Here is a 19,152-nt window from a genome sequence, read left to right on the forward strand (position 1 = left end):
ATTGGATATGATAGGACTATTGTATAATTCTTTTTATAAAAAACAACAGATAGCTGCACTTGCTAATTGGAGAAAACACATGGGTGCACTTCGCAAACAAAAAAGTAATAAAGAATGATAAAATGTCCTATAAACAAGGGACTGACAGGACTGATATAATTAAATATTGAAATAGGGTGAAGAAATATAGAGGAAACTATTCCAACGTCTATTCGTTGTTCCTGTCCTGTGACACTAAATATATATATTATATGAATCTTTGAAGTGGCACTCCCTTATAAAATCTTTGCTTTTTTTTTATTAATAAAGCACAATATAAAGGACTTTTATTTTATTTTATGCATTTTTAATAAAAAAGGCAATTATTTTATAAGGGAGTGCCAATTCAAAGATTTGTTATAAGTTATAACAGTGCAACCCAATTCCTAAAAGGATTATTGGCTTGGAGTGTATATTTATATATATATATATATATATATATATATATATATATATATATATATATATATATATATATATATATACGTATATATTTATATATATATATAGATATATATATAATTTGTGAGGGGATAGATCGAAAAAGATACTAATGTGTAAAGTAAAAATACATCATAGTTAAGGATTTCTTGTGTGCTGTGAATGTGAGAAAAAAAAGTAGAAAAAAAGTTAACAAGACATAACAAGACACAAAATTAAAACAAGAGATATACGAAACCATTCTATGATAGAATTAAATGACTTAATCCTCTGCAGTATTTGTTATAAAAATAAAAATCTCCCTATTGACAGAAGAGAAAAAAAATGCTCCCTATAATAAAAGTCCTACTAGAAGGCTCTGCAGGGGTACCTCAAGGCAATTCTTAATTGAAAAAGGCAAACCATTTAAATGGGCTGGTTGAAGAGAAGATTACATACTTTATTCAAACACAAGGGTAATTAATAATGGGAATCTGCCTGCTGAATTGTCTAAGGTACAGTTGGTTGAACTGTATGTACAGTATATAGAATACACAGCCATATATGTGTGGGGCTTATATATGTAAGTTTAATTTTTAATTAACTGCATTAAACATTTTAAAAGCACATAATTCTGTCACTGTATTTAAAAAAAAATAATAATAATAAAAAAAAAATTATATATATATATATATATATAATGTTCAAAGTGGACCAGCACACCGAAGTTTTCAATCAAAAGAGTTTTATTTTAACATCACTCATGTGTCCAACGTTTCGGCCCACATTATGGCCTTTATCAAGGATCTTTGATAAAGGCCCTAATGTGGGCCGAAACGTTGGACACATGAGTGATGTTAAAATAAAACTCTTTTGATTGAAAACTTCGGTGTGCTGGTCCACTTTGAACATTGTATACGCTGATTGACCAAGCACCCACATTTGAACAACAAGGAAGGAGTGCAGGTACTTTGTGAATGCTTATATATATATATATATATATATATATATATATATATACATACACAAACAAATTGGATACTGGATATAAAACTGATTTGTGCCACTATATAGTTAATAGTCCCAGTGGAGATGTGAGGCAGAAGTTCAGTATGAGGTTAAAAAAAAAGAAAAGAATTTATTCCCAGTTACTCTTTTCTACGCATTTAAAATAAAAGCAGCAGGTAGAAATCTCACTTCCTGGGATCAGGCAGAACACAGACGACATCACAGAGGAGCCCACCTCACCATTTAACAACTCTATTCCGGACACTGAAATTGCTTCTCCCAAGTGGCCCAGACTTGTATTCCAGGGTCCCAGGGAGAGAGAGGGATCATGTGACCACAAGAGATGCCCCCCTGACACAGAGATGGGACTGATAGACTTTTATTGGAAAATTCAATTTTTCTGGTATTAAAGGCACAGTAGAAATAAACCAACCAGGCACTATCATTATGCACTAATTCTGTTAGCACACAGGGCACAGGGTTCAGTATATCAGAAGGGCCAAGTAATGCTTTACTGATATCATGCAGGTTTTTATTTGGGGGTCACTGAGCCCAGGGGTGGTCCTGTGAAAAGTTCAGCAGAAGTGATGCATTATGTAAGACATTCATAAGAAACAGGCTGTTTCCCACCTGACTTCCAGCCTGAAAACAGTAAGAGAGACAGGGGCTCTGTTTCTTCTGGTCACATGGTGCTGTGTCAGCACCCTCCCTGGTTCCACCTTAGGTATAAACACTTTATCATAACACACACACATTTGATTCCACCCTGCTGCTTGTGGTAGTCCGTATTTCCAAGCACTTTAGGTTAATGCCATAATAAATAACAAGGGGAGATTTGGGTGGTTTGGCAGTGCCACCTGATCTACTAAAAATGTTGGTCACCAAAGCATCTAAAAAATAAACTGTTAGCCATTGCCCTAAGCAAGTATTCATAAATCTAAGAGGCAACATCTCTATTCCTTCTAAATTCTTGTAGGCAGGCAGTGTGCAGGCAATGGATGGAGCCATGGACGGGGCCAGGAAAATGACAGCCTGCAGTTCTTTTGTATGTAATAACATTTGTTGTGTGTGCACATGTATATTCAAACAGTTAAATGGGGTGGGGGGAGTTCTGCATCCTAGAGTTATAAGTGCAAAAATAAATGGATTAATTCAGCTGGATAAACAGGGTCCTCTCAAAAATTAGGGATGCACCAAATCCACTTTTTTGGATTCGGCCAAACCCCTGAATCCGTCACAAAGATTCGGCCAAATACCAAACCAAATCTCCTAATCTCCTAATTTGCATATGCAAATTAGGGGTGGGAAGGGAAAAACATTTTTTACTTCCTTGTTTTCTGACAAAAAGTCACGCAATTTCCCTTCCCGCCCCTAATTTGCATATGCAAATTAGGATTCAGATTCGGTTATGCCGGGCAGAAGGATTCGGCCGAATCCGAATCCTGCTGAAAAAGGCCGAATCCTGGCCGAATCCCGAACCGAATCCTGGATTCGGTGCATCCCTACCAAAAATAGTTTTTTGCCTGTAATTCTAAGAAATTTTCTAATAACTGTATACATGAATAAAATTTGTTTTTAAAATGATTTGATTTCAATGTAACTGCTGACAAAAGCAGCCTCTGCCTGATTGCTTAGATTTTGCACCGCTGGCTCTGGCTCCTGCAACAATGTAGCAGAATACATCCACTGAGAGTGCTGGAGGAGAATTGTCTTCTGCTATATTGCAAGAGTAATAACCAGAAAACTGAAAGGTATAAACAAGTACTGCTATAACATTTGTTGTGAGTGCATATGCAACCAGTTAAATGTAGGGGGGGTTGAGTTCTGCATCCTAGACTTATAATTGCAAAAATAAATGGATTCATTCAGCTGGATAAATAGGATCCTCCGCCAAAAAATAGTTTTTTACCTAATGAAAGTGTAATACTAAGACATTTTCTAATATCTGTGTACAGTAATAAAATTATTTGATTTCAATGTAACTGCTGATGAAAGCAGCCTCTGCCTGATTGCTTATATTTTGCACTGCTGGTTGTGGCTCCCGCAACAATGTAGCAGAATGCATCCACTTAGAGTGCTGGAGGAGAATTGGCTTCTATATTGTTGCAAGAGTCAGAAACAGAAAACTGGAAGGGATAAACAAGTAATGCTTTCAACAGCAATTACATTTACAACACCTTTTTAATCAATATACATTAGAAAGTTCTTTCATTATGTCAAATGAGTTATTGGGTGGAGATTAGTTCTAGGTCACATTGTAGAATGTGTGTCTTGCAAGAAGTGACAGTGGTCCAGGTCTCCTTTGTAATCAAGGCTATTTTTTAAGAGATATATAGAGAATGTTTTTGATTTTTTTTTCCTTGAAATTTTCGACCCCTTGCCTTTAGTCACTTTGATTGGCAGGGCATTTAGAACGAAATTAAATATTGACTGCTTTTCACGCTTCAGATTTCTCTAAGCAAGAATATCCTATGATAGCTCTGGATATTAGAATCCATAGCAGTTTTAGTGCATTTAATCTATTTGGACCTATATCATGAACATGATTTGATTCATTGTGGCCTCTGTTCTTATGGGTTGACGGTTAATGCTGGGCAGACAGTTCCAGTCTGCTGTGTCTGTAGCAATTATATGTAACCTGTGGTCCTCCAGCTGTTGTGCTACACCTTCTAGAACAGTGATCCCCAACCAGTAGCTCATGATCAACATGTTGCTCTCCAATCCCTTGGATGTTGCTCCCAGTGTCCTCAAGGCAGGCGATTATTTTTGAATTCCAGGCTTGGAAGCAAGTTTTTTTTCTCTTTGTTTGTTTTGTTTTTTCCAACAAATACATACATTTTATCTTCAATATAGATTGGAAGCGAGTTTTAATTGCATAAAAACTAAGTATGGTGCCAAGTAGAGCCTCCTGTAGGCTGCCAGTCCACATAGGGGCTAACAATTAGCCAATCACAGCCATGTTTTGGCACCCCAAGGTACTTTTTCATGCTTGTGTTGCTCCCCAACTCCTTTTACATATATGGTTCATGGGTAAAAAAGGTTGGGAATACCTACTCTAGAAGGTTAGACCTACTTAGTCTATACCAGGAGTGGCCATACTTTACTAATGTGAGGTCTACTTTCTGTGATGTTGTCCCATTATGATCTACATCCATAAAAGCATTGTTAGCATTCTGTTCCATGGGAATTATTACTTAAATACTGATTTACAAAAAAAAATTATTTTGCTATGCAACTGTTTCTTATGTATCCTAATAAACATCTGAATGAAAAGAATGAATTAGGAGGGTGATCTAGACAAGTTGTTTGTGGACAGTGTCTTGAGATCTACTGATCACCAGCTAAAGATCTACTGGTAGATCCAGAATTACAGACACAGGGTGAATTCGGTGCTGCTAAGTCCACGGTAGGTTTCTGCATCTGAGGAACAAAAATAAACCATTACATATCTATGTGTAATGCAGGTGCTTGTAACTGGCTGCAACTCTACAATTACTATAAGAATCTCTACTCTATTAAATTGGAGCATTATTTTGTAGTCGTTTGCATTACAGCAAAGGCATAAGGTCCCTATAAAATCAAAAAACATTTTAGAGAAGCTCAGTATGATTTGTGAAGGTTTGGGGTCTGGGAGATTAGTAGTAGGGTACGATCTGGCAGAAATTTGGCTGCGTGCTGTGTATAATCTACTTCTTGCACGATTCCACCTCTTGTTTTGTGATATTGGTGGAAAGGAACACATTTATACAATAGCTATAAAAAAAAGATATATGAAGAGTAAATTTAACATTAGCATACCTCCCAACTGTCCCTTTTTCGGAGGGACAGTCCCTCTATTGACAGCTCAACCCGCAGTCCCTCATTTGTACTGGAAAGTCCCTATTTTCTCTGCACTGAACAGCCAGAAAAAGAAACAAAGTTTCTCACTTAATTGGCTTTTAGCAGAGAGCCCAGAACAGCTAACAGGTGCAAATAAGATACTTTGTGACAATTTTGAGACACAAAAACACAGTTTAGATAAGGAGAAATATTTTCAAACTTTCATAACCTGCCAAATTTTGTAAAACAAACATGTTAATTAGGGGGTGTGGCCACCGAAAGGGGTGTAGTCCAAAAAATTGCTGCGCTACGTGCGGAAATTTTTTTTATGTCCCTCTTTTTACTTCCAAAATGTTGGGAGGTATGCATTAGTTGTGGAGGGACTGGGTGCAACGCTCCCTCATAAAACACTACTGTCCAAACTTGTAACCTGGCAGTTAGGGGTGCTGGCAGTTGCAGTTCAACAATGACTGAAGAGCTGCACAGCTGCCAAATTATAATTGTTTCTGTTGCCTTTCTATCCAAACTTCCCCATGTTTCTCTATTATACCAGTTATTCTCCAACCCTTTTTAACTATAACTGCTGTCTCAGTCTCACCATTTACCTACCAGAATTTACTGGTATTTTGTTTTACTAGAAGTGTTTTGTCTCAGATCAGACCCTCACTGTTCCCCAAATGCAGTACAGCAGCACACAAGGCATTGTTCAGGCATCAGGTCATTATAAGAGCACAAATAACATTTAAACAGACAGACTAGACTGGCCAGTGGGTTCATTTCTGGTGCCAAATTCTTGGTTAGTCTTTCAGTAGCTTTCTCTAGCGGAGTAGAAAGAAAGGAGTGTGGGGTGAGTTTTGTTCGGTCACAATATAATATAATATAATAAGTGGAGCAGGAGTACAATCTGGCATGTGGTTACACGCTGGGTCAAATCTGTTTCTTATGTGATTCCATCCTTTTCTCCTAAATTTACCTACTCTGCCACAAATTCCCATTGAGCCAAACATTTTGTTCAAATGAAATAAAATGTGGGATACACATATGCCCGAGAAAAGGCACAGACACCTTTCAGCATTACAGCGATTGGCAAGCCACAAAATGCTGGGGGAACTGTAGTTCCATTAGAGAACAGAACAAAATCAAAATGTGACAATATGGGGCACATTTACTAAGCTCGAATGAAGGATTCGAAGTAAAAAAAGTTTTTTCGGCCACTTTGACCATCTAATTGGCTACTTCGACCTTCGAATCGAACGATTTGAACTAAAAATCGTTAGACTATTCGACCATTCGATAGTCGAAGTACTGTCTCTTTAAAAAAAACTTCGACTACCTACTTCGCCACTTAAAACCTACCGAGCTCCAATGTTTGCCTACAGGGACCTTCCCCATAAGTTTTGTAACCCTTTTCTGATCAAAGAAAAATCCTTCGAATCGTTCGATCGAACGTTTTTTCCTTCGATCGCGGGAATATCGAGGGTTAATTAACCCTCGATATTAGACCCTAATTAAATGTGACCCTATGAGTGCAATCAGCTTCAAAGATCTGTGGAGCCATTACCCATGTTGTGTATATATATATATATATATATATATATATATATATATATATATATATATATATATATATATATATATATATATATACACACAACATGGGTAAATATCATTGTTCTGATCTGAACATTAAGGCTAGTGTTCTGCACCAAGGGGGAAATTCACTAAAGGGGGAATTTTCGCCTTGGAAGGCTCCGCCACACTTCGTGCCACTTCGTCAGACGTTTATACGCAGCGCATACGCTAATTATCAAAATGTGAAGTTACATCTCGGCAGCTGAATGCTGGGGAAGTTTCGCTAGCATAAATTCGTCAGCATGAGAATTTCATAGCGAACTTTCGATAGCGTTCATTTCTGTTTCGCAAAACTGTGTTACACTTACACTTAGGCCAATATGAATAAGGCGGGTACATATAGGTCATATATATATATATGTCTTTATTAGTAATGTTGGTAAATTAGCTTGAAGTGGCCACTTATCATTAAAAATGTCCAAGGAAGTAAAACTTCTTACTTTATGGGGCAGATTTATCAAGGGTCGAATATCGAAGTTGAAAATACTTCGAAATTCGTCCATCGAATTGAATTACTTCCACTTTGAATATCAAAGGCGAAGTTTTTTTTCATCAAATTTGGCCATTTGCGGTCAAAGTAAAATCGTTCGATCGAACGATTCAAAGTATTTCATCGATCGATCGAACGATTGTTCTTTGACTACAAAAAAAAATGCTCTAGAAGGTCCCCATAGGCTAACATAGCACTTCGGCAGGTTTAATTTGGCGAAGTATTGAAGTTGAATTTTTTTAAAGAGACAGTACTTCGATTATCGAATGGTCGAATATTCAAAGTATTTTACTTCTATTGGAAGTCGAAGTTGTAGTATCCTATTCGATTGTCAAAGTATATAAAAAATGACTTCGAATTTCGAATTTTTTTACTTCGAATATTCCCTCTAATTCACTTCGACCCTTGATAAATCTGCCCCTATGTCTACTAGAAAATCATTTAACTATTAAATAAACACAATATGCCTCCAATAAGGATTTATTACATCTTCATCTGGATTAAGTACAAGCTACTGTTTTATTATTACAGAGAAAAAGGAAACCATTCTAAAAAATGACAATTATTTGGATAAAATAGCATCCGTAATTCAGAGCTTTCTGGATATCGGGTTTCCGGATGACAGATCCCATATCTGTATATAGAAGGAAATGGAAGCAATTTCCTTTCAAACTTTGCTTTCACTTTATCCTTTTAGCCTCCATGTAGAACTCCTTTCATCCACATGAGGAGTTAATATAAAACGACTAATCTGATATTTGATATTGATATGTTTTAAGGCATCTAATGTTTGCTGTTGAGAAATATTTTTACATTTCTATCTAAACAGTTTTTTTTCATTGTTATAGTCTGCCTTTTCTCTAGTTGATACTTTATTTGACAAACCCTGCAGGTTTTAAAACTGTAGATAAACTCCAGATATTAAACATTTACAGTGATAGGAGGTGTCTACTTAAATACAATTCCTTTCAGATTACTCACCCAACCAACTGACACTTGATCCTAATCTCACTGCCATGGAATCCCTCTCTGATCTGCTCTGTACTTCTCTTCTCTACCTCACTACCCAGGTTCCTTCCCAGAAATCAACATTCAAAGAGTGATCTAACAGTTCCAGCAGGGTACTGAATACAGATAGACCAAGTGTGAAAGTAGTGCACTTTATGTAAATTGTAGCTACTATTATGAAAGGGATACTGTCATGGGGAAAATGTTCAAAATGAATCGGTTAATAGTGCTGCTCCAGCAGAATTCTGCACTGAAATCCATTTCTCAAAAGAGCAAACAGATTTTTTTATATTCAATTTTGAAATCTGACATGGGGCTAGACATATTGTCAATTTCCCAGCTGCCCCAAGTCATGTGACTTGTGCTCTGATAAACTTCAGTCACTCTCTACTGCTGTACTGCAAGTTGGAGTGATATCACCCTTTCCCCCCCAGCAGCCTAACAACAGAATAATGGGAAGGTAACCAGATAGCAGCTCCCTAACACAAGATAACAGCTGCCTGGTAGATCTAAGAACAGCACTCAATAGTAAAATCCAGGTCCCACTGTGACATATTCAGTTACATTGAGTAGGAGAAACAACAGCCTGTCAGAAAGCAGTTCCATCCTAAAGTGCTGGCTCTTTCTGAAAGCACATGACCAGGCAAAATGACCTGAGATGCACCTACACACCAATATTACAACTAAATACACTTGCCGGTTCAGGGATGAAATTTTATATTGTAGAGTCAATTATTTGCAGTGTAATTTAGAAATAAAAAATACATCATAAAAATCATGACCGAATCCCTTTAACAATATCACAGTTCTGGCAGAATAGTCATATATTGTCTGACAGAAGCCAGTTTATTCTTCATATTTAAAGAGTTCCCTTCACCTGTGATCCTGAGGGACCTTACTAATATCTTTAATTTCACCTTACATTAGTTAGGTGGGGTAGGAATTACTGTTCTTCAAAAATAGGTGCCAGATGTTCTTCTCTGAAAGGCATTGCACTTGTCTCCTGGCTGATGGCAACAACATCATACACATCGGGGCCGATTCACTAACTTCGAGTGAAGGATTCGAAGGTAAAAAACTTCAAACTTCAAACTTTCAAACTTTTTGGGCTACTTCGACCATCGAATGGGCTACTTCGACCTTCGACTACGACTTCGAATCGAAGGATTCGAAGTAAAAATCGTTCGACTATTCGACCATTCGATAATCGAAGTCTCTTTAAAAAAAACTTCGACCCCCTAGTTCGCCATCTAAAAGCTACCGAAGTCAATGCTAGCCTTTTGATCGAAGGATATTCCTTCGATCGTTGGATTAAAATCCTTCGAATCGTTCTATTCGAAGGATTTTATCGTTCGATCGAAGGAATTATCCTTCGATCGTTCGATCGAATTATCTGCGCTAAATCCTTCGACTTCGATATTCGGAGTCGAAGGATTTCAATTCCCAGTCGAATGTCGAGGGTTAATTAACCCTCGATATTCGACCCTTAGTGAATCAGCCCCATCAAGTCTCAGTTACCGTCTATGAGGATCTTTATAAAGAGCTAACCAAGGGATAAGTTGGGCATCTGAGACAACGGAGCCATCTACATGAGGTCACCAATACTAGCTTGGTCAAAACATATCAACAGCCTGCTGGCTGAAACTGGAAATAGAATTTTGTATTTTTGTAGTGGTGATTAAAATGAGTTTGGACACAACTCAGCATTAGAACAACTCGATTGTCTTTATTAAGGTTCCCTGGACATGTGTTTTAAAACGTGTTTTAAAAAGCGTAATTTGTAAGTATATGCGCCAACATTAAACATAAAGACGTCCATACAACTTTAAACTCCCCGCCCTATGCAAATTGACCTGAGCGCAAGATAATAAGCAGAAATGAACGCTAGCGCATCTTCACTATCAAATGCTCGCATTGCCGAAAAGTCGCCAGCGTTAGGCGCCCAAGGCGAAACTCTGCATTTTAATGAATTAAAGTAGTCTGAGTGAATTTTCGCCTGGGTGCGAAGAGGGCGCTGGCGATTTTTCACCGGTTAGTAAATCTACCCCAATGTCTTGTTGGACCTTGTTGGATTTCTAATTTGGGGCAGGATTTAAAACACAGCAACACTAACCATGATCAGGGGCACACGTGCAAATGGTGTATTTTAGCACTTCTCCCTGCTTTTTACTGTAGGTCTGGCTCATTGCAAATGTTAACTTGGAAAGTATTATGGTAAAAAGTACAGTTTTATATTATAATATCTTACAGTAAATCAAAAAGTCAAGCATGAAAATACAATGTGTTTAAGGGGCCGATTCACTAACTTCGAGTGAAGCATTCGAAGTAAAAAAAACTTCGAATTTCGAAGTGTTTTTTGGGCTACTTCGACCATCGAATGGGCTACTTCGACCTTCGACCACGACTTCGAATTGAAGGATTCGAACTAAAAATCGTTCGACTATTCGACCATTCGATAGTCGAAGTACTGTCTCTTTAAGAAAAAACTTCGACCCCCTAGTTCGCCATCTAAAAGCTACCGAACTCAATGTTAGCCTATGGGGAAGGTCCCCATAGGCTTTCCTACGTTTTTTTGATCGAAGGATATTCCTTCGATCGTTGGATTTAAATCCTTTGAATCGTTCGATTTGAAGGATTTTATCGTTCGATCGTAGGAATAAACTATTTGCGCTAAAATCCTTCGACTTCGATATTCGAAGTCGAAGGATTTTAATTCCCAGTCGAATATCGAGGGTTAAGTGATATATATTGCAAAATGTATATTTTGATTTTCACAGTTTTATCTTCTAGTTGGTTATTTTTATTACATTTCAAGAGAACATCTTGCCTTGTGTTAAATGGAACTGGCCAAAAAGAAATGAAGCCCTACATATGGCAGTTATTGGCGCCTGTGTTCAGCACAACCATGTGAGACACTTACATTCTCCTCCAAAACTCAGTTTGCCAACAGGCCAGATGCTGCTTCATGGAACAAGTAGTCTCTTCCACAGCTTCATGTCTGAGTCCTGTGATTCTTGCCCAAAGACTGGGGACATGGACTCCGGGACATGGAATTCCAGATCTACAGAAACAAAATCTTCTAATATACTTTGATTTTTAGAGCAAAACTTTGGAGAAAAATAGATGCATTTATTGTACATTAGATTCAACACCTGCCGGTAGTGATGGGCGAATTTGTTCGGCAGGTGCGAATTCGCGGCGAATTCCCGTGAGTCGCCATAGGCTAATAAATTCACGAAACCGCCGTGAAAATTCGCCAGTGGAGCCGGCATCTTTTTGACAACGGCGTTAAAAACGAGACGCCAGTGCCGTTTTGTGATTTTTTCGCCGTTTCGCGAATTTTTGTGCATAGCCACATACTGGGCTCACAACTAAAGGGAAGTAATATATCACTGAGCCTATTTATTGAGACTAGCTGCAATCATATCAAGGATTAACAGACATTTTATCATTTGTAGTTAGTGATGGGCGAACTTCGCCGGAAAATTAGCGAAATGGCGAAAAATTTGCGAAACTGCGCCGGCGTCTCGTTTTTGACGCCGGCACCCGTTTTTGACGCCGGCGCCCGTTTTTGCTGCCGGCGTCCGTTTTTTCTGAATTTTTTTTGACTCCGGTGAATTTTAGACGCGAATTTTCGTGGGCATTTTGCGAATTCCCAAATTCGCCGCGAATTCGCGCCTGGCGAATAAATTCGCCCATCACTATTTCTAGTATGAACAGCATTGTAGAAAGATGTGATTTTACAACCAAACCACAAAACTAAAACTGGAACTACCTATGAAAACATTATATTTACGAAGATTAGTTCCATCAATCACAGCATTGTACAGGCAAGAATTTGTCTTTGTTGTTTTACTAGTAATGCTTCTTAGAGTTTAAAGCCTCTTTAAAGCCTTTCTAGAGGAAAACAACTAGAATTATTTGAGATTTATTATGCTCTGAAGCTGCTAAAATTTCTAATGCAAAAATACTCCAGAAGTTTTATTAGTAAATTAAGGGGATTTGGGTTTGGGGGTTTGGTCAAATTTTGTTTGTTTTTTCATAAAGTGAGAAAAAGTTGAGTTTTAGTAAATAACCCCCGTTAAAGTCAGAATAATAGATGAATAGAATAGGGATAAGAATGATTAGCAAAACATTAATTTAATCTTAGTTTTTCTGTGTTTTGGTTGACCCAAAGACTGGATAGAATTTTCTGACTAGTCCGGCAGGCAAGATAAAAATGCAAATGATAAAAGTTGCTTAGAATAGGTACATCTATATCTTCCATTTTTAAAGCTGAAAAAGGTGGGGCAAATCTGATGAACAGGTTAAGAGTCATGGAGGCCTATTTAGTAAAGGTTGAATTATAGTGGGGTTTAAAGGTTTTTGAAACCACAATTAAACACTATTTCTCTAAAATCACAAATACCGTGAAAGTTCCGAAAAAGATCCGAATATAAAATGTATGGAAAAAAAAAAAAAATGCTGGACGACTAGCTAAAAAACTTACAAAAACCAAAAAATTTCTGAAAGTTTGAATTGATTAAAAATGGCCCAAGATCAGCACAGCTCAAATATACTTCTATAGCTTTTATCTGGCAATTTTTGTTTTTGTTTTGTAGGTTTTACATTTAATAAATCAATTTTTTTTTGAGTTTTAAAGAAATAGAAAAACCCACAAATTTTAAGAGATTCGTGAAAAAAAAAAAGAAATTCAAATATTAGTAAATAGCCCCACCCCCAGCTGACTGGCAAGTATCCTTAAAGGACCAGTAACAAAAAAAAAAAGATTAGTTTGTACTTAATGAAAAAAAAACACCAAGACACTTTTAACTTTAAATTCAGAAAGTCTTTATTAAGAAATAATTTACCAATTCTCTGCTTGCGTTCCTTTTCAGAAACGGCGACAGGGCGACAATCCATCGTGCAGCACTCAATTTCTCCTCTCTGGCTATCTCCTATAAGGAAGGCAGGGAGGAGAAAACAAGCGCCGCACGATGGATTGTCGCCCTGTCGCCATAGATTTGTGGCATTTACACAAAGGATTTATTCTCTGGGGAAATCAGTTAAATCAAAAATGCTGCTATTGATTTGTTAACCAAAGACTATAAAAAGAGACCTCAAAGACAGACTGTTGCCTTCTCTTTATAGGTTTCAAACAGCCAATGATAATAATCTAGTTTGCTACTGTGAATATACTTATAACATCATTCGTCGGATCAGCTCGATATCACCCACTTCAACGTGGGCATGTCGGGGAGAGATCCGCTCGTTTGGCGACAACGCCAATTGAACGGATCTCTACGTCTATGGCCACCTTAAGAATTCAAATTGAATATTTGCCATCTAAAACTTGCCAATTTGGTGTTTTAGCCTATGAGGGACCTCCTACAATCAATTTGGAGTCGTTTGGTGGACTTTAAAAAAAAAAAAAAGTGGTCGATTCTATTCCCCCGAATTTAAAAAATGGTGATTTTTAAATATATTTCAATTGGTATTTTTTTTCTGAATTTTGAATTTGTGGGAGTTTTCGGGAGTTTTTATAAATTCGTCACTTCATAAATCTGCCCCTATGTCTGTAGCAGTGAGCAGGAAAATAGGGCTAAAAAGAGCATGTTAAGGGAAAGGGCAAAATCAGTATTTTTACTCATTACGTGTTCTATGTTTACAATTCACAAACTACTACACTACGCTATTGTTTTATTGTTACAGAGAAAAAGGAAATCATTTTTAAAAATTTGGATTATTTGGATAAAATGAAGTGTATGGGAGACAGCCATTCCGTAATTCGGAGCTTTCTGGATATCAGGTTTCCGGATAAGGGATCCTATACCTGTAAAAGAATATTTTCAATAAAAGTTGAAAATGAAATGTTCTAAAATCAAGGATGTTGATTTATTGTATGGTAGATAATGCCTGCCAACATGGGCCTTCATCTCTGCTGGGAAAAAAGTTGAGTTTCAAATGAGGTTGAAGGGCCTCAAGGGAGTAGTTAGCTTTAAAGGACAATTCAAGCCAGTTTGTGACATGGGAAAATGTATCATAAATCAGTAAATGATGCCCGAAAAATACTAGTTTTAGCATTCATTATCCTCGTGAGGCAACTTCAGGCGACTTCAGAAAACGAAGCGCTCTGAGTGTCATCCTGCCGACGATTTACATTCTAGTCGGCGGGAATGCAGTTCGGGGGATTAGTCGTCCGAAGAAAAGGCGATTTGTCACCGGGCGACTAATCTCCCTGAATCTTCACATGTGTCTCTGCCCTAAGATGCTTAGTATTGGAGTCTGATAGTGATGGGCGAATTTGCTGCGAATTCCCGCGTCCATTTTTTTTGCGAAAAATTCGCCATTTCTCGAATTTCATGGGAAATTAGAGAGTTTTTCAGTGAAAGGCACCAAATTCTCCCATCACTAGAGTCTGATACATTCCAGCCTTTATATCATTGAGCCATATTGCGATTCAAAATGAAGTGAAGTTACAAATAGTCAACATTCTGTCTGTATTGTTACAGAATCTCTGAAGGATAAGCGTTTTGTCAATTACAATGGAACGACTGCATTCTTTGGCTTGTTTGGGGATTTATTTTTTGTTTTGCAGATGAAAGCTTGATTGGCTTCTTGTGGCTAATTACTAAGTCACTAATAACTTGGTAATAGTAACCTGCTCTTGGAGTCAAGGGTCTGTCTATCCAAAGAGCAAAGGAAAGGAATCCGCAGCCAAGATGTTATTTTAGGCTTTAAATATCAGCGTCACATTCTGAACAAGATTCTACACAACAACTGACGTCTTTGGGGGGAAAGTGAATGTAAACAAAATACTACGGAAAATGAAGGATCCTCTAGAGAGGACAGATTAATTTAACTAGTTGAACGGAAGTGTTTTTTAGGCTCCCAAAATGAACAGGAGCTGTAATAACTTAGGGGCAGATGTATGAAGGGTCCAATATCGAGGGTTAATTAACCCTCGATATTCGACTAGGAACTAAAATCCTTCGACTTCGAATATCGAAGTCGAAGGATTTAGCGCAAATCCTACGATCGAACGATCGAAGGATTATTCGTTCGATCGAACGATTAAATCCTTCGAATCGAACGATTCGAAGGATTTTAATCCAACGATCGAAGGGGGACCTTTCCCATAGGCTAACATTGAGTTCGGTAGCTTTTAGCTGCCGAACTAGGGGGTCGAAGTTTTTTTTAAAGAGACAGTACTTCGACAATCGAATGGTCGAATAGTCAAACGATTTTTAGTTCGAATCGTTCGATTCGTAGTCGTATTCGTAGTCGAAGGTCGAAGTAGCCCATTCGATGGTCGAAGTAGCCCAAAAAACACTTTGAAATTCGAAGTTTTTTTAATTCGAATCCTTCACTCGAGCTTGATGAATCAGCCCCTTACTGTCCAAACAGAACACTGCCTTTTGCATCTGTTGCTCTTGCAGCCATTTATAAAGGGGAATTAGTAACCCTAATGATTTTATGTTCACTCATACTCAGTAAGCTTCATCTGTGTTCATACAATTTCATTTACAGTCTCTTAAAGGCAGGGAAATATATAAGAAAACCTTCAACACCCGCCTGCAATACATTTCAGAATAAGTGGAAGGCTCCCATCACTGTTCTAAAAAATTTCAGCCAGGACAGACTTAAAGGGATTGTTCACTTTTAAATGAACTTTTAGTATGACGTAGAGAGGGATATTCTGAGACAATTTGCAATTGGTTTTCATTTTATATCATTGGTGGTTTTTGAGTTAATAAGCTTTTTATTCAGCAGCTCTCCTCGTTGCAATTTCAGCAATCTTGTTGCTAGGGCTCAAATTCCCCTAGCAACCATGCACTGATTTGACTAAGAGACTGGAATATGAATAGAATAGGAGAGGCCTGAATAGAAAGATTAATAATAAAAAGTAGCAATAACAATAAGGGGCCGATTCACAAAGGGTCGAATATCGAGGGTTAATTAACCCTCGATATTCGACTGGGAATTAAAATCCTTCGACTTCGAATATCGAAGTCGAAGGATTTTAGCGCAAATAGTGCGATCGAACGATCAAAGGATTATTCCTTCGATCGAACTATAAAATCCTTCGAATCGAAGGATTTTAATCCAACGATCGAAGGAATATCCTTCGATCAAAAAAAGATAGCCAAGCCTATGGGGACCTTCCCCACAGGCTAACATTGAGTTCGGTAGCTTTTAGATGGCGAACTAGGGGGTCGAAGTTTTTTTTAAAGAGACAGTACTTCAACAATCGAATGGTCGAATAGTCGAACGATTTTTAGTTTGAATCCTTCGATTCGAAGTCGAAGGTCGAAGTAGCCCATTCGATGGTCGAAGTCAGGGCCGCCATCAGGGGGGGACAGGGGGGACAAGCGTACCGGGCCCGGGCATGAAGGGGGGCCCGGCAGCGCTGCATTTTTTGAAGATCCGGGCCCCCCTTACGAGCGCCCGAGCCGTACGTCTTGCCTCTTGCGTTGCCGAATGCGGAAGTGCCGAAAAGCCGAAGCCGATGCGCCGAAAAGACCTGAAGTCACGGAAAAACCCGAAGTCACGAAGCGCCGAAAAGACCCGAAGTCACGAAAACAGCCGAAGCCGAAGTCCTGAAGCAGCGCAAAGACCCGAAGTCGCGAAAACAGCCGAAATTTAAGTCCTGAAGCGGTGAAAAGACCCGAAGTCACGAAAGGAGGCGAAGTTGAAGTACTGAAGCCATGAGTTCAATCCTACTGAACACCAGTTTGTGTTTTTTTTTTTTTTAATCCCCTGGCCACCAATGTATTATTTTAATATTCTATAGGCCCCTGCCACCAATCTTTTTTTTAAAACTTTTTTTTTGGGGCCCCAATTTTTTTTTTAACTCGTAAGGGGCCCCTTGCCACCATTGTTTTTTTTTTGCTTGTTTTTTTTAAAAAAAATTAATTTTCTTTTTTGGTGGCCCCAAATTTTTTTAACTTGTAAGGGGGCCCCTGCCACCAGTTTTTTTAAAAAAAAAAATTTTTTTTTTTTCAAATTTTTTTGTTGGGGCCCCAATTTGTTTTTAACTTATAAGGGGGCCCCTGCCGCCAATGTTTTTTTTTGTTTCAAAAAAAATTATTTTTTTTCAAATTTTTTTTGGGGCCCCAATTTGTTTTTAACTTGTAAGGGGGCCCCTGCCACCAGTTTTTTTTTTTTTTCAAAAAAATTTTTTTTTTTTTTAAATTTTTTTTTTAACTTATAAGGGGGCCCCTGCCACCAATGTTTTAAAAAAAAAAAATTTAATTTTTTTTTTTTGGGGCCCCAATTTTTTATAAGGGGGCCCTGACCATCAATAGCTTTTTACAACTTGTGTGTGGGGGGGTTACTTTTTTAGCGCTGATGTCTGTGTGGTCTTTTAACTGCGATGTGGAGTGGGCGGGATATGGGGTGGAGCTTGGTCGTCAGTGTGGGCGGGGCCCAGGGGGCCCCAAAAAATTTGTTGTACGGGGCCCCATGATTTCTAATGGCGGCCTTGGTCGAAGTAGCCCCAAAAACACTTCGAAATTCGAAGTTTTTATACTTCGAATCCTTCACTCGAAGTTAGTGAATCGGCCCCTTAAACACCTTGTATTTTCATGCTTGACTTTTTGATTTACTGTAAGATATTAAAATATAAAACTGTACTTTTTACCATAATACTTTCCAAGTTAACATTTGCAATGAGCCAGACCTACAATAAAAATCGAACGATCGAAGGATTATTCCTTCGATCGAACGATAAAATCCTTCGAATCGAACGATTCGAAGGATTTTAATCCAACGATCGAAGGAATATCCTTCAATCAAAAAAAGTTAGCCAAGCCTATGGGGACCTTCCCCATAGGCTAACATTGAGTTCGGTAGCTTTTAGATGGGGAACTAGGGGGTCGAAGTTTTTTCTTAAAGAGACAGTACTTCGACTATCGAATGGTCGAATATTCAAAGTATTTTACTTCTATTGGTGGAACGATTTTTAGTTCGAATAGTTCGATTCGAAGTCGTAGTCGTAGTCGAAGGTCGTAGTAGCCCATTCGATGGTCGAAGTAGCCCAAAAAACACTTCCAAATTCGAAGTTTCTTTACTTCGAATCCTTCACTCGAAGTTAGTGAATCGGCCCCCAAATGTGTAGCCTTACAGAGCATTTGTTTTATAGACGGGATCAGTGACCCCCATTTGAAAGCTGGAAATAGCCAGAAGAAGAAGGTAATTCAAAAACTATAAAAAAATAAACAATGAAGACCAATTGAAAAACTGCTTAGAATTGGCCATTCTATGCATTTTCGGCTCACAGGATATGATGTAAGTGACAGAAGATTGAGGAAGATGTAGCTGCTTTATAGCACTTCGTCTGGTCTGAGGTGGCAAAGGCAACTGTGGCAAAAGAGGTAACGTTCAGTAAAATCCGCACTTTAGTAAATCTGTGGAGTAATGTCCATTTGACAGAGCACAGAGCGAAAATTTGCTTGGCAATAGAGTGCGAATGACCGATAGCGACGGTCCCAATCGCTAGCGAATTGGCGCCTGTTAGTGAATTGGAGATGTCCCTGCGGGTGGCAACACTGGCAAAAAGTTGCTCTTTAGTAAATCTGCTCCATAGTCCGTGTGCCATAGATTTGCAGCTGGTGGACACGGATTTTCTGGCAATTGTGACTCTTCCAGATGAAATAGGCGGGACACAAATATTTAACCCATTGGCAGCCAAAGTAGCCAGACATGTCTCAGTCCCCGACCTTCTGCACATGGACTAACAGTTGTTAAAATCCTCC

The sequence above is a fragment of the Xenopus laevis genome, chromosome 8S (genome assembly GCF_017654675.1).
Source record: "Xenopus laevis strain J_2021 chromosome 8S, Xenopus_laevis_v10.1, whole genome shotgun sequence".
Lineage (NCBI taxonomy): Eukaryota > Metazoa > Chordata > Amphibia > Anura > Pipidae > Xenopus > Xenopus laevis.